The sequence below is a fragment of the Aethalodelphis obliquidens genome, unplaced genomic scaffold, assembly GCF_003676395.1.
Source record: "Aethalodelphis obliquidens isolate GAN/ISIS:26980383/991018 unplaced genomic scaffold, ASM367639v1 scaffold6, whole genome shotgun sequence".
Classification (NCBI taxonomy): domain Eukaryota; kingdom Metazoa; phylum Chordata; class Mammalia; order Artiodactyla; family Delphinidae; genus Aethalodelphis; species Aethalodelphis obliquidens.
The window spans coordinates 34,902,725-34,929,499 of NW_020837950.1; positions in this window are offsets into that span (position 1 = coordinate 34,902,725).

Here is a 26,775-nt window from a genome sequence, read left to right on the forward strand (position 1 = left end):
GTAAGTGTGATCATCTCTATGTAACTGTGAACCAGAGCCCCTCTGAACCCTTTCCATCATCTATAGAAAGAAAAAAAAAAGTATCACAGTAAGATGATAAGAGAACTAGATTCAGAAATTCAAAGCAAAACTGTCCTCTATTGAATTTCTATTAATACATTTGTAAGAAGTCACAAATTAATCCTCTAAGCAAAAAGTAGACCCTAAAAGATTTTAATTTATTGGTGAGTCTTGCTCAGTGGTATTTAAGGCTATCAAGTCAAGTGATAATGTAGTATATGGATTATAGAAGAGTCTAGACTTAGAAAGACAAGTTAGGAAGTAGTAGTAAAGACAATTCTGTGTCTGCCACAACATTCCCTCTTCCTGTACATAAAAAAAAAAAAAAAATCTGAAGTTCCCAGTTTACCCTGCAATTTGGCTGAAGACATGAAGCTGAGTTCTGGCCAAAAAATGATGGGCAAAGTGATATAAGCCATGTCTAGTCATTCACTATCAGCAATTTATCCTTAAGAAATTCTTGTACAGTTGCATGAAATTATATTACAAATATGTTCATGCAGCATTATTCATAATAGTGAAAACTTAGAAAGAAACCAGAAATCCAACAGGGTACTACTAAATAATTAATTGGCATATCCAAAACTTGGAACTGTATACAGCCTCCAAAATGAATAAAATAGTCTCAATTATTATGAGTAGCTTGTGACATACTAATCCTCCTGTTGAGAACAAACTAAAAGCTGGATTAAATACATTTTAAAAAGACACTTTTTGAAAGCATCAGAGAGCAACCAATGCAGATGAGAATCAAGGAGTTAGAACAGCAAAGAGAAAGTAAAGTACTAAGATGAGATTTACTCCATCGTTGATTTTTTCCTTTGGGGCTTTGCCAATCTGCAGCAAGGGGTACAAAGGATAAACAGAAAGTAGTGGCAGAGTGTTTGCAGTAGTTTCATTGAAAGAGGAAGACAAAAATTAGAAATAAGGGTGATTAAGGTAGCCAGGACTAGAGGCGCCCAGATCACATAGTAAAGAGCCGCACAGAAAACTGAGCTCAAAATTACTCATGCAATGTCCCCCAAATTACTCCCTGATCCTAAACTGTACATTTATGGAGCTAGATAATGAAATTGATAGCAGAAATCAACTGCTAAGAGGTTAAAATATAAGCAAGGATTCAAGCAGTCTTACGGTGATGGGGAGCAATAAATTGGAGTCCAGAGTCCATCATGGAAGAAGGCCCTGTAGAAACCTAAGCTTTCAGTTGAGAGCATTACAAACTACGTTCAAAAAGTAAGGGAACACATAAAAAAGATAAGCCCTAATAAAACCAGAAACTCAGGCTTAATTGGATCAATTCCCATGCTTTACATAACTGCCAAAAGAAAAGTAAATCCTCTCTCCAGGAAATCAATGTCATCCAGAGACTCTAAAATTTTCCATACACAATGTTGGGTATTTAATAAGAAATTAAAATCATTCCAGGACAAAATAACAGATGACAAGAACCAAAAGAAAAATAAATAGACAATAGAAACTTTCCCAAAGGTGATCTCACAATTGAATTTTCAGACCAACTTTAAAGAAATTATGATTAATTAATTCAATAAAATATAGGATAAGGTAGAGAGTTTTACCATTTGTAAACTGATATCTATAAAAATAGCCAAATACAAATTCTAAAATTGAAAATTATAATAATTGAAATTAGAATAAAAAGTCAGATTAAAGAAAACAAAAGTGAGAATTAATGAACTGAAACAGATCAGTAAAAATAATTCCCATATTGATGCACAGAGTAGAAAGATAAGTATAGAGAAAAAAGTGAAGTTTTATGTAACATGGAGGAAATGTCTAATATATGTGTAAGACGAGGAAAGAGCAGAGAAGAGAAAAGAAAATTGATCAGAAAAGTATTTGAAGACAGAATGACTGAGATTTTCTAAAACTGGTGAAACAAACTAGAGATTCAAGAACATCTTGGAACCCAAACAACATGAATGTAAGGAAATAAATCAGAAAAGAAACATCATAAAAAATTGTTGAAAAACAGAAACAAAGTCAAAATCTTAAAAGAAGAAAGAGAAAAAAAAAGAAAGAAAAACAACTCATCATTCTTAGCAAGAATTATGGAAACCAAAAACAATATAATGAATTTTAAACTGCTGCCAAAAACAAACAAAACAAACTAACAAACAAAGAAAAAAAAACTTACCAAGCTAGAATGTTTTCTCTAATAAAATAAATATATCTTTTTAAATGAAGGCCAAGTACATTTTCAGAAAAATAAAAATGGAATTTGTGATCAGCAGATCTATAAGAAAGGAAATACTAAATGCAATTCTTTAGGCAGAAAAGTAATCCCAGATAGAAGCATATTAACATAAAAAGAAATGAAATACAATAGTAAAGGAAAATATGTAGAATGATAAATGAATATTTACTACATAAAACAAAATAATAAAACATTTTGGTGTTTAAAATATAGAGAGAATCAAAATACACAATAGCAATAGTACATGAGTTGGTAGAGAGCTAAAATGAATTAAAATATTCTTAGGCCCTTGTATTATCCATAAAATGGTAAACATACTAACTTGCATTAGACTTTAGTAAGTCAAGGATGCATATTGCAATCTCTAGGGTAATCACAAAAATAATAATAACATTTTATTGTGTATTATATGCATGTGTGTGTGTGTGTATATATATACATATATATGAAATAAACTAATAGAGGAAAATATAATTTGTGAAATATGCTTAATCCTACAGGAAAGAAAATAATAGAAGTGAATAAGACAAATAGACTAAGCAAGTAATAAGAAGGCAAAATTCATTTAAATAAACAAACAACTTATGTTAAATGTAAATAGATTAAATCTTTCCATTAAGAACAAAGATTGTCACACTGGGATAGTCAGGAAACATATCTTAAATATAGGTACAAAAATGTTTGAAAAATCAAAGAATAGAGGAATATACCAGGCAAAAAATTAATTGAAAGAAAACTAATATGGGGCTTCCCTGGTGGTGCAGTGCTTAAGAATCCGCCTGCCAATGCAGGGGACACATGTTCAATCCCTGGTCCGGGAAGATCCCACATGCCACAGAACAACTAAGCCCGTGTGCCACAACTACTGAGGCTGCACTCTAGAGCTGCACACCACAACTACTGAAGACCGCATGCCACAACTACTGAAGCCTGTGCACCTAGAGCCTGTGCTCTATAACAAGAGAAGCCACTATGTTGAGAAGCCCGTGCACTACACCAAAGAGTAGACCCTGCGTGCCAAAGCTAGAGAAAGCCTGCATGCAGCAACGAAGACCCAATGCAGCCAAAAATATAAATAAATAAATAAATGAAAACGAATATATCTATATTGACCTTATATATAACTTTAAGGTAAGAAGTATTACTAAAAATAGTTTTTATAATGATAAAGTAGTAAATCAAAAAAATATATAAAAATTCTAAATTTCCATACATTGAAAAATATAGTATCAACATATTTATGCCAAAAATTGACAAAAAGAAAAATCTATAAGTGTAGTTAGAGGTTTTAACACAGTTTTCTCAGTGACTGGTACAACAAACAGCCCCCCCCAAAAATCAGTAAGGATGTCACAGATTTGAATATCAGGATTAACCAATTTAACTAAATGATCCTGTATACAGTATGGCATCCAACAACTGCAGAATAACATGTTTTTCAAATATACATGGAATATTTACCAAATGATCTTATGCTGATCTATAAAGCATATCAGCAAATTTCAAAGAATAATTATGACAAAATATGTTCTGTGACATCAATGGTATTAAGCTAGAAATCAATAACAAAAACAAAACTAGAAAGATCCACAAGTGTTTGGGATTTAAGAAATCAAGCAATGCCCTTGTAAGCAACACCAGGGTAAAAAGAAAAAAAGCACAATGAAAAAATTTTTTAACATTTTGAACTGAATAATAATAAAACTACATTATTCCAAAGTTTGTGACAGATGGATAAATCAGTGTTTAGACCCTTATCTTATTCCTCACCTTTCACTGTGCTATTTTGCTGCAAGTTTCATATAGATATACTTTATTAAGTTAAAAGATCCCTATTTCTAACATTCTAAGAATTTTTATATAAATGACTTTCTCAAAAAAAAAAGAAAAAAGAAAAATGTATAGCTTTAAATGTTTATATTGTTTCCCCTGATCTCATTAACCTCAACATTTATTAGTGTAAATTTGAAACAGTAAATAATCGAGTGTGTTAATTGCCATGTGAGGATAGAATTTCAGCCTGTCATAAGAGCATGTAGCAGAGGTGCTAACCCAGTCAGGGATTCAAGGAAATCTTCGTGGTTGTAATGACTTCTGAAATGGTATGAGGGGGAATCAGGTAGATAGGGAGAGAAAGGGTACTCTAGGTAGAGTGAATATTATTCCTAAAGACCCAGGACTGAGTCAGCATGGGACATATTTGGGGACATGAGACAGGTGGAAAATGTATGATAAAATATGTCTGGTAGAATGGAAGGCAAACTCCTTCCACACCTAATTCAGCACCCCTGCAAATTTCTAATTATTAAATTCCTTGCAAATTCAATTTTTCTAACCTCACTGACAACACTCAGTCCAGCTAATTTGCCTCTCATCTGGATTCCTTAATCATCTTCCAAGTAGTCACACTCTATCTTAGTTTGCTACCTGCCCCCACTTACAAACCACTCTCTAGAGCATAAAACCCATCAGCTTTTCATTAACCTAGCTAAATTCTCAAGTTTATGTTACTTTATAAGCCTCTCTACACCCTTCATGATATGGTCTTTGTATACCTGTCTACCTTCCTAATGTGAACATCCTCTTTCCTTCAGTTACCACAACTGCATAGGGCTTCCCTGGTGGTGCAGTGGTTGAGAGTCCGCCTGCCGATGCAGGGGACACGAGTTCGTGCCCCGGTCCGGGAGGATCCCACATGACGCGGAGCGGCTGGACCCGTGAGCCATGGCCGCTGAGCCTGCACGTCTGGAACCTGTGCTCCGCAACGGGAGAGGCCTGCGTACCGCAGAAATAAATAAATAAATAAATAAATAAATAATAAAGGCTAAAGATTTATGATTCAAACATTTATCTGAAGTAGCATGAAAAAGAACAGTAAATAAAACTCAAGGAAGTAGAAAAAGGAAAATCATAAATATAAAAGGAAAATCAGTAAAATAAAAACTGTAAAAAATCAGTAAAGTAAAAATTTGGTTATTTTTAAAGACTACGAAAATTTATAAACTTCTCGTAATTCTATGGTAAAAAAATGAAAGGGCACAAATAACATATATCAAAAAGAATAAAAGAACATTATCACTGCTTGCACAGTGATTAAAAAGATAATTGAAAGATAATATTAACAACTTCTGCCAATAAGCTTGAAAGCTTAGAATAAATAGACAAATTCCTTAAAAGCACAGTTTACCAAAACTGACATAGAATAAATAAGAGATCTGAATATTCCTGCATCTCTTAGGAATTTAATCCATAAGTAAAAGTCCTACCACAGAGAAAACTTCAGTCCAAGATAGCTTAACCAGGGAATTCTTTTGAATATAGAAATAAGAAATCATGCCAAACTTACATCAATTCTTCCCAGGAATGAAAAAAAAAAAAAAGTGTGGTATCTCTTGTTATGATATTGGCACAACCTCAACCCCAAAATCTGTCAATGAAATTACAAAACAAAATATTACAGATCAATCCTAATGAACACACACATACACACAAGTGTCTGAAACAAAGTAATAGCAAATCAAATGCAGTGATACCTTAAAGGACAATGCCTTGTAACAATGTAGGGTTTATTCCAGCAGTGCCAAGTTGGTTTAATATTTTTAAAAGTTAATCAGTGTTGTTCACCACATTAACAGAATGAATAAGAACTCCACACGAACATCTAAATTAGTACAGAGGAAGCATTTGATAAAATTCATCATGCATTCATGATTCTAAAAAATGTACTCTAGAAAAGAAAAAAAATAGAAGGAAATTTTCTAATCTGATAAAGACTATCTGGTTTAAAACAAAAAAGAGAAACCTACAGTAATCATAATATTTGTGATGGAATATTAGAAACTTTTCCCCTACGATTGGGAATGAAACAAGAATATCTGCAGACTAAGATTTTCTCTGCCGCCAAACTTTTAGTCAAGATCCTCTGAGCCTTCTGCTCAACTAGCCCAAACTGTGACCTTCCATGTCTATCCTTGTAGAGTCTAGGTTTAGCAAGAATCCTGCTATCAGTTTAGTCAGAATCCCCACCCTCAAAATCTTATTACCCTGATATTTGATCAAAGTCCTCATCTCCCACCATCTCCCAGGTAATATCTGATCACCCTGCCTGCCTTCAGCAAGAATCCTATTAGGTCAATTTAGCAAAGAATTACCCTACCCTTAGAGTAATTTTTCATTCATCAACACCACCTCCCCTTGATCCTTGGCTATAAATCTTGACTTTCCTTGTTGTATTCTTAGTCAAGCTGAATCTCTATCCTGTATTGTAAAATCCTATGACAGTCCCTACATCTATCATGATTATCCTTTACTATTTCAACAAAAGTCATGAATAATTATTTTCATTAACACTGCTATCACCTCTTCTATTCATTATTGCTATAGAGGGTCTAATGAGTGTAATAAGATACAAAAAGAAAGTAAATAAAGTTAAAAATTAAAGGAAGAAATAAGTAGTATTATTCATAGAACATGACAATATAAATATAAAATGCAAAAAAAATCTACAAATAAATTCTGAAAATAAATAAGTAAATTTTACAAGATTTCTAATTACAAAGTCAATATAAAAAATGATTGTATTTCTACATTCTAGAAACAATTAGAAAGGAAATTTACAGATTTTAGTATACCTACCCTTAAAACACCTCAATACCTAGGAATAAATCTAATTTTTAAAATGGGCAAGATTGCTACACAGAAAAACACAAATATTACTAAAAGAAAATTAAAGGATTAAATAAATGGAGGCTTACACCATGTTCATGGATTACAAGACTCAATATTCTAAAGGTATCAGTTCTTCTCAAATTAATGTATAGTTTGCTTCCAACAAAAATTTCATGGAAATTGATTAGATGATTATAAAATGAATATAAAAATGAAAAGGGTTAAGAATAGTGAATATGATTCTAAAGAAGACTAAAGCTTAATGACTTACATAACAAGATACCAAATCTTATAAAACTACAATTTTAAGTGTGGTAGTAGTGATAGGATATACAATAAAACAAAGAAATAGAAGAGACTCCAGAAACAGCTCCAATCATATACAGACTTCTGATTTATCACAAAGTTTGACCATGAAATGTAGTGAAAGAAGCATGGTCTTTTCAATAATTTATGCTAAATCAAATAACTTTACCCCTTTCCTCACACCATATACAAAAACAAATTTTAGGTGCATCATAGATCTAATTGTGATAGATGAAACAGTAACACAGGAGATAAGATAACAGCTTCATTTGGGGTAGGCAAAACATTCCTAAATAGAAAACAGGAAACACTAAAAATAATACAAGAAAATACAAATAAATCAACTTCATTAAAAGATGACTTAAAGAGCAAAAAAGCAAAACACAGAGTGGGAGAAGATATTTGCAACACATGCATCCAAATTACATTCAGAATTTATAAAAAACTCCTATAAATCAGTAAGAAAGAGGAAAACAACCCAATAAAATAAAGGCAAAAGACTTGTCCAGCCACTTATCAAAAGAAATTGACCAACTGTTTCATAAGGTGTTCAACCCTTAGTCATAAGGTTTTCAACCTTTAGTCGTAAGGGAAATGTGAAATAGACACAATAAATTACCACTAGAAAGCTACAAAATTGGCTGAAAGCTAAATTTAAAAAAAAAAAATGACCAAAGTGTTGGCAAAGATGTAGAGCAACTAGAATCCTAATACAATGCCTATGGAAATAAAAATTCTTATAGTCACTTTGGAAAAACTGTTGGCAGTAGCAGCTAATGCTAAATATGCACATGACTTATGCCATAGCAATTTCACTTCTAGGTATGTGCCCAGGAAAAATGTATGTATATTCATCAAAAGACATGTATAGGTATAAAGATAGGCATAAAGGTATTCACAGTAGCCCTAAAACAACACAATCTAAAAGTCAATCAAAGCACAACAAATAGACTATATTACAGTCATACTATACAATACTCTGCAGCAATAAAAATGAACTAACTACTACTCCATGCATTAGTGGAAAAATTTCACAACCATACAAGCAAAGGAATCCAGACTCAAAAAAGTTAATGCTAAATGATTCAATTTATATTAATCTTAAGATAAAGGAAAACTAATCTATGGTGATAGAATTCAGAAGAGTGATTACATTCAGTAATGTTGAATAAAGTGACTGGGAGGGATAAGAAAGATAATTCAGGGATAGTGGTTATATTCTATATCTTAATTTAAGTGGTGACTATATGGATACATTTATTTAGGAAAATCATAAAGACCTACACTAAAATTCTGTGCATTTTACAGTATACCTTAATTTTTAAAAAGTTTACAAAACCACAATGAGACATCACCTCACACCTGTCAGAATGGCTATCATCAAAAAGTCTACAAATAACAAATGTTGGTGAGAATGTAGAGAAAAAGGAGCCCTAGTACACTGTTGGTGGGAATGTAAATTGGTGCAGCCACTATGGAAAACAGTATGGAGCCTCCTCAAAAAACTAACAAATAGAACTGCCATATAATCAAGCAATGCCACTCCTGGGTATATATCCAAAGAAAATGAATACACTAATTTGAAAAGATACATGCTCCCCAGTGTTCATAGCAGCACTATTTAGAATAGCCAAGATATGGAAGTAACCTAAGTGTCCATCAAAGATGAATGAATAAAGAAGATGTGATATAGATAGATAGATAGATAGATTATACAATATATGTTTATGTATACACAATGGAATATTATTTAACCATAAAACAGAATGAAATTCTGCCATTTGCAACAGCATGGATGGACCTAGAGTGTATTATGCTTAATGAAATAAGTCAGACAGAGAAAGACAAATACTGTATGTTATCACTTATATGTGGAATCTAAAAAATAAAACAGATGAATAAATACAACAAAACAGAAATCAGCTCACCGATACAGAGAACAAACTAGTGGTTACCAGGGGGGAGAAGGGAGGGAGGGAGGGCAAGATAGGGGTAGGGGATTCAGAAGTACAAACTACCATATATAAAATAAATAAGCTACAAGGATATATTGTACAGCAGAGGAAAATATATTCATTATTTTATAGTAACTTGAAATGGAGTATAATCTACAAAAATATTGACTCAATATGTTTCACACCTGAAACTAATATAATATTGTAAATCAACTACACTTCAATTTAAAGTAATTAAATTAACAAATGTTTAAGTTTAGATCTGCATGTATAGACATAGAAAGATGCCCAAGCTATAATATTAGATGAAAACAGCAAGTTGTAGGACAATCCCTATTGTATGAGCCTACGTTGGAAAAGTAAACTTACAAAGCATAATGTGTGCAGATCTGAAAGAATACACTACCTACAGTGAAGGCTATGTGTGATAATGAGACTTCCCTCCAAATCTATATTCTTTATTATTTTAGTTTTTTCACAACAAACACAATTACTTTGCTGATTGGGATTTTTTTAAGCTTCTGAAAAGCTATTAGGAAAGAAATGGCTGGAAGTGAACTGAAATAAACACATGCCATCAAGAAACTTTTAATATTAAAAAATAATTTGAATTTGATTCTTTTGCCCTGAAGCATGCCTGAACACATGAAGTGAGAAAGGAGTCTACATGTCTGCAATGTTTTAAGCAGGGACCATAACACCAGTATCAAAATTACATATTTTAACCCAATGCCAAAAATTAAAGGATATATTCAGGTCTTCTATCTCCCTTCTCCACCTTTCTTCCAACCCTTTTCTATATGCTATATTTTCACCAACTTCATTTCCCTCCAAAGTCCTCCATATTTTCCCCCTCAGGAATAGAATGTATTCTGCCATATTACTTTCAATTACCGTTTAATAATTTATGAAATTACTCAGCATCATACCTGCAGTATTTCAGTCAGGCCCCATTACATTGTAATGAGGTTTGATTTAACATGGTCATTATAAATGCTGCTAAAGGTTAATAGGGGAAAAAAGTTTCAATCCAATGCATTTTATTTCGCTCATTTAGGAATAAAATAAGCATCTGTCACTAAGCATAGGACTTCCTTTTCCTGTAAGCAGCAGGGTATGATTACTCTGCTCACAAAAGTTTAGCAGAATATAAAGGACTACCATCTGGCAGAAAGCCAACTTGTGGGAGGCACAGTGTAAAACTGCCTTTTCCAAGGATTGTGCTATAGAGTTTGGAGGCAGGAAAATTATTTATTGTGCAGGACTGTCTTTCCCACGGCAGAACATTCAGCATTCCTGACCTTTGTCCATTAAGTACCTATAGCATACCATTACTGTTACAGCCAAAAATAGCCCCATGAATTTCCAAATGCCCTCTGGGGGGCAGCACTTCTCACAGTTTGGTACCACTGGTTTAAAATGTTGAGCACTAGTTTTTAAAGTCTAGAAAGTCTAGTTTTGAAAGTCTAATTTATGCTAAACAGTTCATTTGAATGTAGTAAGAGAAAAAAAGTAACTGTTTATGATCTCAACCATCCTTTAAGGAGGGTGGAGCCTTTGTTTTGTGAGCCACTACCGTGACTGGAAGGGTCAGCTTATACCTCCAAGAGCTGGACATGTGCATCTTTTTCCAACTCTACCTTCAATGACTTCACCTTGGAACTTTGAAATCAGCCATGGTGGGAATTTTTGGAGATCCAGTTGTTAAACATTCACCAGTATACCAGTGTTCTTAGGGGATGTGACTAAATGCATGAGCCAAGCAGATCTGAATTATTACGCATAATGGAGAGAAAAGAATCTGCAGCTCCTAGAGAAAAGTTACTTCAGTACATGGATAGAGAAAAGGAACAAAGCAGAAAGTTGCAGCCTTGCTGTGTTGTGACCATCAATCTTCAGTAAATTCTTCTCAACTTAAAAAGTGCTTGAAGCAAGGGAGCAACCAAGAGAGATGCTGAGTTTTGCCTGAACGTGGGTCTGTTCATTCACTCAACAAATATTTAGTGAGCACCTATCAAGTGCCAAGCATTGTGCTAGGCACTAATCTGACATAGCCATTCAAAGGCAACCCACATAACTGCAGAAACAGGAAACAGGAGAATCATGAAAAAGTATGTAGAAACTTTATGGAGGATTTTGAACATTTCCTTGGAATCAGTGAAGTGCCAAGCAAATTATATCTGAATGTGAAAGAAGCAAGGAACTGAATTTCATATGGAAAATGGGAATTTAATAGAGGTTTAGCTGGAATGAAGCATCCAATTTCCTGGCATCCAAGACTGAATTGCTTCCCTTCCCCCAACCCTGAAAGTAGTATCCCTCAGCCATTCACCGAACTCTAGTACTTGGGAGAGGCTGAAATCAAGGGGACACCAGAATGGTGTGGAGTCTGGAGGCCACATAACATGAAGACACCAGTCTTAGAGAAGCTCGGGGGCAGGGATGGGGGGAACATGAAATCTGTCTCCAAATGCCTGAGGCCATCGGTTTAGAGAGAAATTACATGTTTCCTCACTAGCTCTAAGGGCAGGAGTAAAATCAATTTGACAGAGTAGGTGGGCAGATTTAATCTCAAAAAGAGAAGAAAAAACATAAATATACAACTACCTTATATAAAATAGGTAAACAGGGCTTCACTGGTGGCGCCGTGGTTGAGAGTCCACCTGCTGATGCAGGGGACACGGGTTCCTGTCCCAGTCCAGGAGGACCCCGCATGCCGCGGAGGGGCTGGGCCTGTGAGCCATGGCCACTGGGCTTTCGCGCGTCCAGAGCCTGTGCTCCGCAGCGGGAGAGGCCACAGCAGTGAGAGGACCAAGTACCGAAAAAAAAAAAAAAAAAAGGTAAACAACAAGGACCTACTGTATAGCACAGGGAACCAAACTCAATATCTTGTAATAACCTATAATTGAATCACTTTTCTGTATACTTGAAACTAATACAACATTGTAAATTAACTATACTTCGATTAAAAAAAAGAGAGAGAGAAAAAACTTCTAGCAGTCACAGCTGACTGGCACTGGAGTGACTGTATCTCAACCTTACTCCATGTCAACAGGATAAAGTCCCAGTCCTTCCTGACAAATAAAGTTGTATTTCCCAGAAGAGGGTAATTATTTATGAAATGTCCTTAGCAGGATGTCCATTGTTTAGAATCGCTTGTGGCAAACAAACCTAGAATCTATGGATTTAATGATTTCCCAGGGCACCTAACCTAAGTTGTACAACTTTCTGGAGTATAAAATAGAGATAACCCAAACACTCTCCTCTGTGTACAGTAACCTGCAAAGCCTCATGATAAGTAGAGACTTTACCTATCATGGATGGCCAGAGATTTCATATCTGATGCAGGAAGAAAAGACCTGGGGAGCCATACAGAATGTCCAAGACCTCTCCTTGTTTCGCCTATGCCACTTGATTGCTTTTATCCCTGAAATTACTAGTAAATCTTGGTATGGGGTAAGATCTTTGAATATGTACGTCAGATTGGACAATCCAGTCCTCTGTGTTAGCCCACTAGCATAGTGACTGCCTCAATAAATATTGGTTAAACCAAATACCCAAATAGAATGTGCCTTATTATAAGTCGGTTCTCATTTGTAGAACTACTACAACTGAAGCTGAAAGAATATTTCAAATATACCATCTAGCGGGGTTCTATGTTTGATGACAGCTTGTACTAGATTAAACTTTAAAGTCCTCCAATGTTAACATTCCATAATATAATGATCCACCTTTGAAAGCTTGAGTCTCATGCACTCAATCTCACCTCAGACCTCAGTTAAATAATAAGGAAACCTGCAACAGCATAAAGTTCAACTTACATGGCTCCTGAGTGACTTGAGAGACAAAGCCAAGAATGACTGACTTTTATCAAAGCCATTAAAAAAATCTGGAGAGAATTTTGATACATTATTTCTATGATCTTGGTAAGAACCTTGTAAGGTTATAAGGAGTAAAAGATACTCTTCTCTCTGATTAGGAAGTAGACTCACAGAGGAAAGTGATTTTTCCAAACTCACACAGCTAATATTTACCAGAGATGGTATCCTCAAATACAAGTCTTTGACCTTCAGAGCCAATGTTCTTCCCTTAATGTTACACGTAATGCCTTATTCTTACCAACTGTGGACAAAGAAGTAGCCACTAACCTCTCTGAATCTCAATTCTCTTTTTTGCAAAATGGCGACAACAATAAACCCTACCTCACATACAACACTGTAAATGTTTTATGATAGCAAATGTGTGTTCAGTAATCTGAAAAAAATCAGAGTACTGATGGAATATCATAATAATGATTCTATGTCTCCACCAAATTTTGTAATATCATATTCCTTTCACATTCATTATCACTTACTTCTCCCAACCATCTTGCAAGATGTACAGGGTAGATATTTTCCTTTTCTTTATGGAAAGGAAAGCATGACTTAAAAGGTTAAATGAACTGGCTAACCACACAGAACTGAGACTAAAACCTCTTCCTGTCCAATTCTAAAACTCTATGCTAGATGTTACAAAGATTTTATAAAACAGCAAGAAATTTTACTTCCTCTCCTCTTGGGAAACTTACAGCATGATGAACATGTAGGGCTATTTAATATGTGATGTATGTTATCTAGAAAATGTGACCCATCTTGAAAATAAGATATGTAACTATGGTTTCAAATAGTATTCAGATATCAAAAGTAAAGGTAATTTTATTGTTCATTCATATATGAAGAAATCACTCTTCAGTCAGAAAGCTAGTAGAACTATGACCACCAATGGATTCCAAGTATATAGAGATAGTGAACTAGGTACATTGTAGATATTCTATAAATCCTTGGTTTTATGAATAATTAACTTTGGGGCTGGAATATAAATAGAGAGGTGATAAAATGATCTTGAAATTTTCCCAGATCCATGCATTGGTAGCCAAAATTTTCTCAAAGAATACACTTAACAAGAGTTTCACTGACTTCTTCAGTAAAATAGAAATTATAGAGTACCTGTAAGACTTGCTACAAAAAGAATTCCAACTGTCCAGTAAATCTCTTCTTCCTTTCTTCCTTAGTACAGAACTAAATTGCATTTTCCATTTAGTCACATGATGGGGTAATGCAATTTAGTCATGTGATGGGGTCTGATCCAATGGGATGTGAGTAGAAGTGATGTGTGCCTTGTCAAGATCTTGGCCACAAAAACTTCCAGACTCTTCCGTGTTCTTCTTCTTTGTGTGGCCAGAGACCAAGAAGGTCATTGGGATAGCAGTGGAAGCCATGTGTTGAAGATGGCAGAGCCACTACCAACCTGAGTCCCTGAAAGACTGCATGGAGCAGAAATTGTCTCCCCCACACCAACCACCTCTGCTGACCTGGGATATCTCTGCTCAACTCTTAGGAGAGAAGAAATCAAGCCTTCATCATGTTTGAGCTGCTACATTTTTAGCTTCTTTCTTGCAGCAATTTAGCTCACATAAACTAATACAAATTATAATGTACTCTGCAACTGGAAAGGATTCTTTGTCTTCAGTATTATTATTCTAAGCTCAGCTCTCTACCAGTTTAATTTTTATGATATATGCCAACCTGCTCATTTTAATAATATGTTCACCATAATGAAAATATCTCTGTGTTGCCATTCTACAGTTTCTATTAAACTGTAGCTTTTATCATGGCAATTCTAAGTCAAGAAATTCAGTGGTTCCTAACACAAATTATCTATCCAAGCTTGGAATGATCTGATGCAAGAAACAAGCTAGTCACACCCTGTGAAAGAGGCAGTTTATGAAATAGGTAATTCTCATTTACAACCAAGGAAACAAACCCAGAGAGCTAAGTAATACGGCATGATTTAGGAGCACCAGGGAAGTCCTTCTCTTTTAGCCTGTCTGTCATTTACAGAGCATCGCTGGTAAAGGTTTCTAGTCTCTCCTACTTGATCCATCCAAATATCACTTTCAATTAGGCTTTGTAAGGCACTACTTTATTCTTTTGTTCCCAAACTCAAAAACTTATAATGACTCCTTAATTGTATTTTACCCTGGCTTTCAAAACTCCCCTGCAGAATCTGGCCCTACTTTGCCCTCAACCTTATTTCCCACCAGACAGACAAAGATCTTTCCATGGAGTGAACCCCCAGGCATGGCCCACAGGAAGTACCTCCAATCCAGGGACCACACATTCTCACCTAGGAGAGGGTGAGGGGAGGCTGCAAATGTTCCTATGTTCCTACTCCCCTGTGATTGCAGGAGACAGGAAAAGAGTTCACTTGCAATGGTAAGATTTAATCTGCTGTGGCATCTAGCACAGCAGAGAGTCCTCCTAAGCTCTTGAAACCATCAAGCCATCCACATGCCCCACATATAAATGGGGCTCCATTACCACCCATGACTCTCTGATCTGGCCCGGAATGACTTACAGGATTCTCCTTTACAGACTATGTCCCCACCTGCCTGATTCTGTTATCATCCAAATGATGGTCTTACCCTTCTGGGTTCTATGTTCCTAACTCAAGGTTAATGCCTCTTCCTGAATACAGTTGAGTCCTTGCTCCAGCTCTGCCACCCCAGTCACCTCAGAAAATGCTCCTCTCCCAGTCCCAGCCCTCTCAGTTTTTACAAATTTTGCCCATCACCCTGTCCCATACCTGTAAGAGGACACCAGGGTTCAAACCAGAACATGTAGGAGGAGCTCAGCAAAGATCTGCTGATCTCATCATTTTGAACAGTTGAGCTGAGATATATATCAGTCTTTATACCCCTCTTATTTTAATTCCTAATAATAATAATACAATCATTTATTAACTGAGCCCACCCTCAAATTTCCCCACTCAGTTGTCTGGGGTGGGGCCCGAGAATTAATATTTCTAACAAGTTTCCAGTTGATGCTGCTGATGGCTGGAGGACCACATTTTGAGAACGACCATCCTCTGCTTACCCCTGCCCTAAACCAAGTGTCTCAGGTATACTCACAAGGTCATCTCCCTTAAGTGTCAAGAAGGACAACAGTGTGGGCTGGATTTCCACCCCTATCAGCCATCCCAGGAACACCACAAACAAAGAAACAAAAGGAATGTGAGGAAACTGTCCTTTCTTTCTCAGAGAAGCTATTTGTGCCCTGTCCCAAGCTCCTGATGGGTTAATGTGAGGGTAGGGGCGCCAGGCTGAGAAGCCCTGGTGAGGGCTGAGCTCAAAGGTGGATGAGACTTACAGGTCAAATTACAGCAGCCACCAAACAGACAGGCGATGGGAGTCATGGCAGCAATATCTGAGAAACAACATTATGACAGAACGGATCCCAAGGCCATTGACAGCTAGCTCTGAGACAGGCCCTCTTATCCACCAGAACAAAAGTACATGGTGTGCTCTGGGTAAACCTCCAGGGAATGCTTTAGCCCAGATCTCCTGACTGACTAATAGGAGTTTTTCCTTTTCATGGCAAGGGAGCCATTCTTTCTTGATGTCTTTCTGAGTATGTCTGTGGCTGATAACAAACTAATTTCCCTCAGAAAATGCCCTTTCCTTCTCTCCCTCTCTCTTTCACCATTCTGTTCCTAAAGGAGAGAAAGGGGGAGGGAGAGAGAGAGAGAGAGAGAGAGAGAGAGAATGAATGAATAGCAATTTTTCAGTGTTCCTTAAGTCATCTCATGCTGATGGGTCCAGAAAAAGAAAGTCAAGGCCAGGGTACAGCCTCACACCTGCCCAAGTCGTGGAGGTGAGACTGCCTTCCCTGGCGAAGTGGGCACCTGGACAACCTCATACACTCCCTTGTGGGTACCGAGCTGCCATCATCAGGTGGTCAATCCCTCCTTCCTCTGGGTTATCTGGTTAGGTTATCAGGAGCCAGTGGGGCTGCTGCTAAATGCCCCTAGGTCACCTGATAGCTGTGGCTGCCCCTGGAATCTCTGTGGGAAAGGGGAAGGGGAGGGGCCATTCACCCAGGATGCTTTTTGATTTCTGCCTTTAGAGTTCTCCCGGATATCCCACTACCCGCATTGCCTGGAACTGTCTGGGCTCCTCAGATATGCAAGTGATTCATTTTCCATCCATCAGAGATGAGACTTAAATAAATAAAAAGGTACTTCGTGGGGCGGCTGGGCCTAATGATAAGCAATTATAGGAAGCCAGATGAAGGCAGTGCTTTGTGCGGGGCCTGTGAAATTGGTTAAGCAAAAAGAATAATGGCCCGTTTCGGTGATTCATCCCTTTGCTCATTTCAGAGGGAGCATTATCTCAGTTAAGTGATGCAATTAATATGAAAATGAGGGAATCATTGTTTAAGGAGATGAGAGGAAAGCGGAGTGGGGGTCTGATGCCACAGTGGGAAGAATAAGGGCCACTGAGATGGAAATTTGCATAGGTCAGTAGCAATGTGACGCCTCTAGCACGTATTCAAAGCTTAGCTTGCATTGTAATACGTAGCCATTAAATTCTCATTACAGTGACCTGTGTCCAATACAATTCAATTTTTCTGAATCTTAATGATAAAAAGTTAATTATGTTAAGGTGAAAACCTTTTGTACTGAGCCCTAAAATAAAACACAGAAAGGGCATTGTGAGTACCTCAGGACACTGCAGGTAGAGCCAGGGGGGCTTAAATTACTGTTTTATTAACCATAACATGATTTGCAAGTTGACTTTTTTGTGAGCTTTGCAGATCTTTTGTAATGAAGTCAAGAGTGATAAATAAGGTATTTGCCTCTCCTCTTCACTTTTCTTTTTTCCTTCCCTGGTTCTCTGATGGTATTTTTCCACTCAGTAGCTGGAAGACCATATTCCAGGGACTGGTTCACATCTTTGGACATAGAAAAGGAAGAGAAGAGGGATCGGAGTGGAGCGTGTGGCAGAGAGCTCAGAGGGTCAGGAGTCATTGGACTCGGATCTGGTGCAGGGCTGCCACCAGCTCACTCTGTGCTTTGGGCATAGCATTTCACACCGAAAGGGCTCCAAGCAGAGAAGGAGAAAAGAGCATGACCTGTTTTTTACAGCAGAGGATAACTTGTAGCTTCTGCCACTTATCTGCTCTGTGTCCTTGAGCCAGTTACCTAACCTCTCAGAGTTTCATCATCCTCTTGGCAGCAAAAGATAATGTTACCTTTCTTGAAGGAACTGCTATGAGGATTTGGAATCAAGAATATACCATGTTTCATGCCAGGTAGGGGGAAGGGAAAGGAAGATCATCATCATCTTCTTCATTGTGATGTTAGACCCTACACCTCACATGCTACAGGAATGCAATAAGCATCAGCTCCACTCCCACGGTGAGCTTCCATTTCTTCCTTTATAAAACCAGAGGGCAAATCATGATTTTTATATCTTGACAAGATAGAAAAGTAGAAAAGATTGCTGTCTCCCTTCACATAATCTAACACTGGGAACTCCCAAAACAGAGAAAGAGAAGTTGACAGATCTATTAAACTAGCATAAGAACTGTGTGAATCCAAGAGAAGGTGGTTGGATCCCTTGGGAGGGGTGGTGGTGGAGGGTGTAGGAAAGACAACAACCCAGAGGAGAAGACGTCCAGGGTAGACCACTGCAAGGCAATGGCAACAGGGTACCTAACATCAGGTTGGCATATCGGCCAGCTGAAGTGGAAGCAGCTAACAATGTATGCAAGCCAACTAAAATCTTCCTCCTCCCACACCTCTGTACCCAAAATCCAGGCATTTTCAACAGAAGGAGAAGAAAATCTTAAAGAGCATCAATGTCAGGGAAGTGGTAGGGTTGTAACTGTAAAATTTCTCTGTCTTGAGATGTAATACTCCTTTCCTTCCTCCCTATACTCACCAAGAGAAGCTGCAGCCAAGACATGCAGCTCAGCCTTCAGTGCTAACAGAACCAGGAAAATATCTGCTCCAAAGGGGAAATAACACAATATTTGATCAGTTAAATGACTCTAGTAATACTAGCAAAAGCTTACCAACACTAAGTGTGTGTGAGACATGGTACTATATGCTACAAATATCAGTCTATTCAATCCTCACAACTTCTCTGTTAACCCAATTTTAAGTATCAAAAAGGAAGCACAGAGAGGTTAAGTTATTTGCCCATGATTACACAGCTGGGCATTGGCAGAGCTGGGTTTTGAATGTAGACAGTCTGGCTCCCACTGAAGAACAAAATTCAACTGAGTAAATTTGAAGATCTAACTGGCTTTATTCAACAATTCATGAATCAGGCAGTGTCCCATCTAGCAGACAGAAAGGAGCTCCAAAGACCTATACAAAATGGAAGACTTTTATAGGCAGAAGGGGTTGGGACAAGGAAGTTATTAGCAAGTGGACTGTTTGTGGCAAGGTCTCCTTCCTCTAGGAGATGACAGGGGTCTATCAGGCAGATTACCTCACTAGTGCTGAAGCTGAATCTGGCCTCTGTACACCAACACTGAATTAAATCTCAGAGACAGAGTTTTGAGTGAAGTAGAAACTAATAGCTTTATTGCTTTGCCAGGCAAAGGGGGCCACAGTAAGCTAATGCCCTCAAAACTGTTTGTCCCAACCTGGAGAGGGTAGTGAGGAGTTTTATAGTAATGGTTCAAAGAGGGTGTGATCAGCTTGTGGACATTCTTCTGATTGGTTAGTGGTGAGGTAATTGGGAGTCAGCATCATCAACCTTCTGGTTCCAACTGGTCTGTGCTTGTGGGAAGTACACAGTTAACTTCTCCCACCTGGTGGGGGTTTCAGTATCTACAAAACAGCTCAAAGATTTTGTTATGTATATGCCTTGAGGGGGAACCAGCTCCCTGCCCCAAGGCTGCACTATTGCTTCTCTGACTGTTCCTCCCTTGATTCCACATCCCCTCCTTTCCCTAATTAGCAACTGTTTGATCCTGGCCTTGGAACTCAGGGAGAGTCATGGAGGCTGAATAAGCTTATTTCCTATAATCAAGAAAAGGAGGACACAGAAAGGCTTTTGTGCCCAGGTGCCCCACAGGGTCCTGCTGGGTATCAGTGATGACCAGGTAATTCCAGATTGACTGATTGAAGATTCTACTCCTCAGAGAGGTTAAAACTATAATTAAGTATTAAGTCTTGGTTTGGTGAATGGGCTTAGAACAGGTGACTCTATTGTGGGTCTGTTGTCTCTTTTTTAACACTCCAAAGCTTATGCTTTTACCAGTACACTTTACTGCCCTTCTGGCAAAAATATGACAAACTGAATTATCTGCACCAGATAAAGAAAATTAATTGATCAGATAAAACATAAGTTAAAGATCAAATTATTAAATATCCCCAAAGAAATAAGGAGAATATCAGAAACATAAAGAAGGAACATAAAGAACAAAATAGACACTATGTTATGAAAAACATGATACTTATAGAATCCAATAAATGGATTGAAAATGAATATAGCTGCAAAACAAATCAATGACCTGAAAGATTAGATTGGAAATGCTATGAATGGCATTAAAAAGGGATAACTGATGAAAAGTATGAAAAAAGAAAATCTAGAAGATAAAATTATAAGCACCAATATATGCATAGTAAGACTCAGAGAAAAAAATAGAGAAAAATACCTATACAAGTAAATGACTAATTTCTCAAATTAGAAAAATATTGAAAAGCTTTATAGAATACAAACATATAAGAAACCACCCATATTTTAACTCACTTTAGAGAAATGTATTAACATTAAAAACAAAGAGAAAAATAACATCAATAAACATTTTAAAAATTCTTTAAAAAATCCAAAGAAGAAAGTCACTTACAATGAAATAAGGTCCAGTTGATATCTGATTTCTCAGCAGCAAAAATAACATGCAAAAAACTTTGAAACTAAAATTTTATATCCATCAAAACTATTATTTGGACACAAAAGTCTTTTTAGGTACACAAGATTTCACTTGGACAACCAGACAAAACTCTCTTTAAAATGTAATTGGAGAAGTATTTCTAAATGAAAATAAAATAAAATTTTATAAGATATGATATGACTACAGTAAATTTAAAAACAAAACAAAAAAACAGGAAACATGGCCAAAGATGTTTAAAAACATATAATGACTATATTAAATATTAAGAAATTAAACTCATATCTCAAAAGGCAGAGACTCATGGGTTGGATCAAAACAAGATCCAATAATTAGTTGTATACAACAGGCCCACATAAAGGACACTAAAAATGTTGAAAATAAATATGTCAGGAAAATATGAACCAAGAGAAAGTGAGAATAATAATGTAATACCACACAAAATAGAGTAGAAGGCAAAAAAATAAAAAATCAGGAGGGACAAAGAAAAATGTTGTATGCTACTAAAATAAACAATAAATCAAAAAGCTATAAAAGACATGAGTGTATCTGTACCCAAGAATATAGCATTTAAAAGATCTACTGATTTGAATGTTATATATTTTTGTTCCTGCAGTCCTGAAAAGAGTAATAAGACCCCCAAGTACCTCCACACTCCATGTTGTTTTCTTAGTCTTGCCCACACTTCTGTAAGTTATTCTTTCATTAAAGCATCTTCAACTGAATCATCCAAGTTGAATTCTGTACCTTACACAGATTCTGGCTGATACAACTTTATAATAATAATAAAAAAAAAACCTAGAAACAAAATTCTATATTTATATGGAGAATAGGAAGGAAAGGGGGCAGTATATGAATTCTGGAGTTAGACAGACCAAGTTTGAGTCTTAGCTCCACTGTTTACCATTTGTATGACCCTACACAAGATGCTCAAAGTCCTTGAGTTATGGTTTCCACAAATATAAACATTATGTAGTAATTCCTGCCTCGTAGTGCTTTGTAAGTATTCCCAACATTGTAATCAATCAATAAATTTTGGTGGTGATAGGAATACTAGAATATTAGGAGTGGTAATATAAATACTAACACTGATGCCAATACTAATAATAAAAAAATATGAATGTTAAAATTATTATTGGGCTTTTTACAGTGCAAATGATCCTTCATGGTCAATCATACTATGTACATAAAAGCAAAGGATATATTCTTTCTTCAATAGCAAGAAAACCCAATTTATAATTCTGGTATCTTGATGAGCATGCAAAGCACTCATATATACCTACTCTGATGAATTACTTAACCTACCTTGGAGGTAAAATATCTAATATTATGAAGCAACACTCTCAGCAGATCTTACTCTGAATACATTCAGTTGAGGTTTCATAGAGTCACCTACTCTGTATTTGGATGTCAGGAAAAATACCAGGACTTGAGTAACAATGGATCAAAAAGAGAAGACAGAAATATGCACCAGAGTGGAAAAAAAAAGGGGGTTCGTTGTAGAAAAGGAAGGAGATATGTTCATCAGACTAGCTGTTCAGTGGCATTTTGAGGGTGATAAAGAAATGTACAAACATGACAGGCAGTGAAAAATCAACAAGACACAGGAAATCAAAAGGATGAGGTATCAGAAAATAAATTTAGGGACTTCCCTGGTGGTGCAGTGGTTAAGAATCCACCTGCCAATGCAGGTGACATGGGTTCAATCCCTGGTCCAGGAAGATCTCACATGTCATGGAGCAACTAAGCCTGTGCACCACAACTACTGAACCTGCACTCTAGAGCCCATGAGCCACAACTACTGAGCCCACATGCCACAGCTATTGAAGCCTGCACACCTAGAGCCCATGCTCCACAACAAGAGAAGCCACCGCAACGAGAAGCCCGTGCACCACAACGAAGAGTAGCCCCTGCTCACCGCAACTACAGAAAGCCCGTGCACAGCAACAAAGACCAAACGCAGCCAATAAATAAATAAATAAATTTATTAAAAAAAAAGAAAGAAAGAAAGAAATTAAGTCAAATTTGCAATAAGACTGAAATCAAAGCATTCTTCTGCCCCTGTCAAGAAGCCATTTATATTCTTCCTGCTGGGACACAGAACACTCCAGAATCCATTTGTAAGCCTCAAGGATTCGTGACTAAGGAAAGTATTCAAAAATATTAGTCCCAGTCTCATGAACATATTTAGCGTATCTTCAGCTAACTTGACTCATTTTATGGATCAAGGCATTCCTAAAGATTCATGACATTCTACATCAGTAATTCCCAAGCACGGTTTAGCATACAGTCAACTGAACCATCTGGTAAAGCACATATTCCCAAATGGAAAGCTCTGGAATAAGAGCCCAGGAAGCGGTATTTTCAACAAGCAATCCAGATCATTTTTATGCAGCCAGACAGGAAGATAAGTATAGGACACAAGCAATTTGTGGAACCACTCTTTTGTAGAGCCCTAAATAGACCATTTTTCTACAAGTCCAATACTAAATATCTTTCCTTGCTTATTGACTTTCCTGGGATATTGGCATGTCCTATTAACAAATTTATTCATTCGTGTTTACTGAGTATCTACTATGGCATGAGTTAAGAATGAGGCAATTCCTGACCTCCCTCAAAGAATTCAAAGTGCAGAGAAGTTCAGGTCTGGGCACTATGAACCTAACACAAAGTAAAGTAAAACAAGTGCTGTAAGGAAGTACAACAACAGAGAAGAAAGGGGATATGGGTCTTGACCAGGGTGATCAGAGAGTATTCCTTAAAAGAGGTGGCATTTGAACTGAACCTTAAACAAACAGCAAGATTTGAGTTACAGACAAAAGAAAGAAAAGTGTTTTGTGCTGAAGGAATAGTACAAGCAAATGCTTGGAAAGGTAAGAAGGTAGAAGGCATATTTGGCTAATAATGAATAGTTCAATATTGCTAGAATATCTAGGGTATGTCACCTGGGGCCACATTAACAAAGGACTTGAGCACCTTGAAAGGATAGTGAACCTTTGTTGGTAAGCTGTGGGGAGACATTAAATGTTTTTAAAGATGAAAAAAAAAACAAGAAGGAGAAATTACAACTGACACCACCAAAATACAAAGGATCGTAAGAGACTACTACAAGCAACTATATGCCAATAAAATGGACAACCTGGAAGAAATGGACAAATTCTTAGAAAAGTACAACCTTCCAAGACTGAACCAGGAAGAAATAGAAAATATGGATGGACCAATCACAAGTAATAAAACTGAAACTGTGATTAAAAATCTTCCAACAAACAAAAGTCCAGGACCAGATGGCTTCACAGATGAATTCTATCAAACATGCAGAGAAGAGTTAACACCTACACTTCTGAAACTCTTCCAAAAATGTGCAGAGGGAGGAACACTCCCAAGCTCATTCTATGAGGCCACCATCACCCTGATAGCAAAACCAGACAAAGATATCACCAAAGAAAAGAGAAAATTACAGGCCAATATCACAATGAACATAGACACAAGAATCCAATAACAAATTAAAAGGATCATACACTATGTTCAAGTGAGATTTATCTCAGGGATGCAAGGATTCTTCAGTACACTCAAATCAACGAATGTGATACACCATATTAACAAATTTAAGAATAAAACTATATGATCATCTCAAAAAATGTAGAAAAATCTTTCAACACAATTCTATACCAATCTATGATAAAATATCTCCAGAAAGTGGGGATAAACGGAACTTACTTCAACATAATAAAGGCCATATATGACAAACCCACAGAAAACATTATTCTCAATGGTGAAAAACTGAAAGAATTTCTTCAAAGATGAGAAATAAGACAAGAGTGTCCACTCTCACTACTATTATTCAATATCATTTTGGAAGTCCTAGCCATGGCAATCAGAGAAGGAAAAGAAGAAGTAAAACTGTCACCATTTGCAAATGACATGATACTATACATAGATAATCCTAAAGATGCCACCAGAAAACTTCTACAGCTAATCAATGAATTCCGTAAAATTTCAGGATACAAAATTAATACACAGAAATCTTTTACATTCCCATACACTAACAACAAAAGATCAGAAAGAGAATTAAGGAAACAATCCCATTTATCATTGCAACAAAAAGAATAAAATACCTAATAATAAACCTACCTAAGGACGTAAAAGACCTGTACTCAGAAAACTATATGATATCGATGAAAGACATCAACAATGACACAAAGCAATGGTGAGATATACCATGTTCTTGGATTGGAAGAATTAATATTGTGAAAATGAATATACTACACAAAGCAATCTACAGATTCAATGCAATCTCTATCAAACTACCAATGGCATCTTTCACAGAATTAGAACAAAAAATTCCACAACTTGTATGGAAACACAAAAGACCCCAAAGAGCCAAAGCAATCTTGAGAAAGAAAAATGGAGCTGGAGGAATCAGTCTCCCTGACTTCAGACTATACGACGAAAGTACAGTAATCAAGACAGTATAGTACTGGCACAAAAACAGAAATATAGATCAATGGAACAGGATAGAAAGCCCAGAGATAAACCCACGTACCTATGGTCACCTAATCTATGACAAACGAGGCAAGAATATACAATGGAGAAAAAACATCCTCTTCAATAAGTGGTGCTAGGAAATTTGGATAGCTACATGTAAAAGAATGAAATTAGAACACTCCCCGACACTATACACAAAAATAAACTCAAAATGATTAAAGACCTAAATGTAAGGCCAGACACTATAGAACTCTTAGAGGAAAACATAGGCAGAATACTCTATGACATAAATCACAGCAAGATCCTTTTTGACCCACATCTTAGAGAAATGGAAATAAAAACAAAAATAAACAAATGGGACCTATCTAACTTTAAAGTTTTGCACAGCAAAGGAAGACATAAACAAAATGAAAAGACAACCTCAGAATGGGAGAAAATATTGTGCAAACGAAGCAACTGACAAGGGATTAATCTCCAAAATATACAAACAGCTCATGCAGCTCAATATCAAAAAAAAACAAACAACCCAATCAAAAAACAGGTGGAAGACCTAAATAGACATTTCTCCAAAGAGGACATACAGATGGCCAACAAACACATGAAAAGATGCTCAACATCATTATTTATTAGAGAAATGCAAATCAAAACTACAGTAAGATATCACCTCATACCAGTCAGAATGACCATCATCAAAAAATCTACAAACAATAAATGCTGGAGAGGGTGTGGAGAAAAGGGAACCCTCTTGCACTGTTGGTGGGAATGTAAACTGATACAGCTACTATGGAGAACAGTATGGAGGTTCCTTTAAAAACCAAAAATAGAACTACCATCGACCCAGCAATCCCACTACTAGGCATATACCCTGAGAAAACCATAATTCCAAAAGAGTCATGTACCATAATATTCATTTCAGCTGTATTTACAATAGCCAGGACATGGAAGCAACCTAAGCGTCCATCAACAGATGAATGGATAAAGAAGATGTGGCACATATATGCATGGAATATTATGCAGCCATAAAAAGAAATGAAATTGAGTTATTTGTAGTGAGGTGGATGGACCCAGAGTCTGTCATACAGAATGAAGTAAGTCAGAAAGAGAAAAACAAATACCGTATGCTAACACGTATATATGGAATCTAAAAAAAAAAAAAAAAAAAAAATGGTTATGAAGAATGTAGGGCCAGGACAGGAATAAAGACGAGGATGTAGAGAATAGGCTTGAGGACACAGGGAGGGGGAAGGGTAAGCTGGGACGAAGTGAGATAGTAGCACTGACATGTATACACTACCAAATGTAAAATAGATAGCTCGTGGGAAGCAGCTGCATAACACAGGGAGATCAGCTCAGTGCT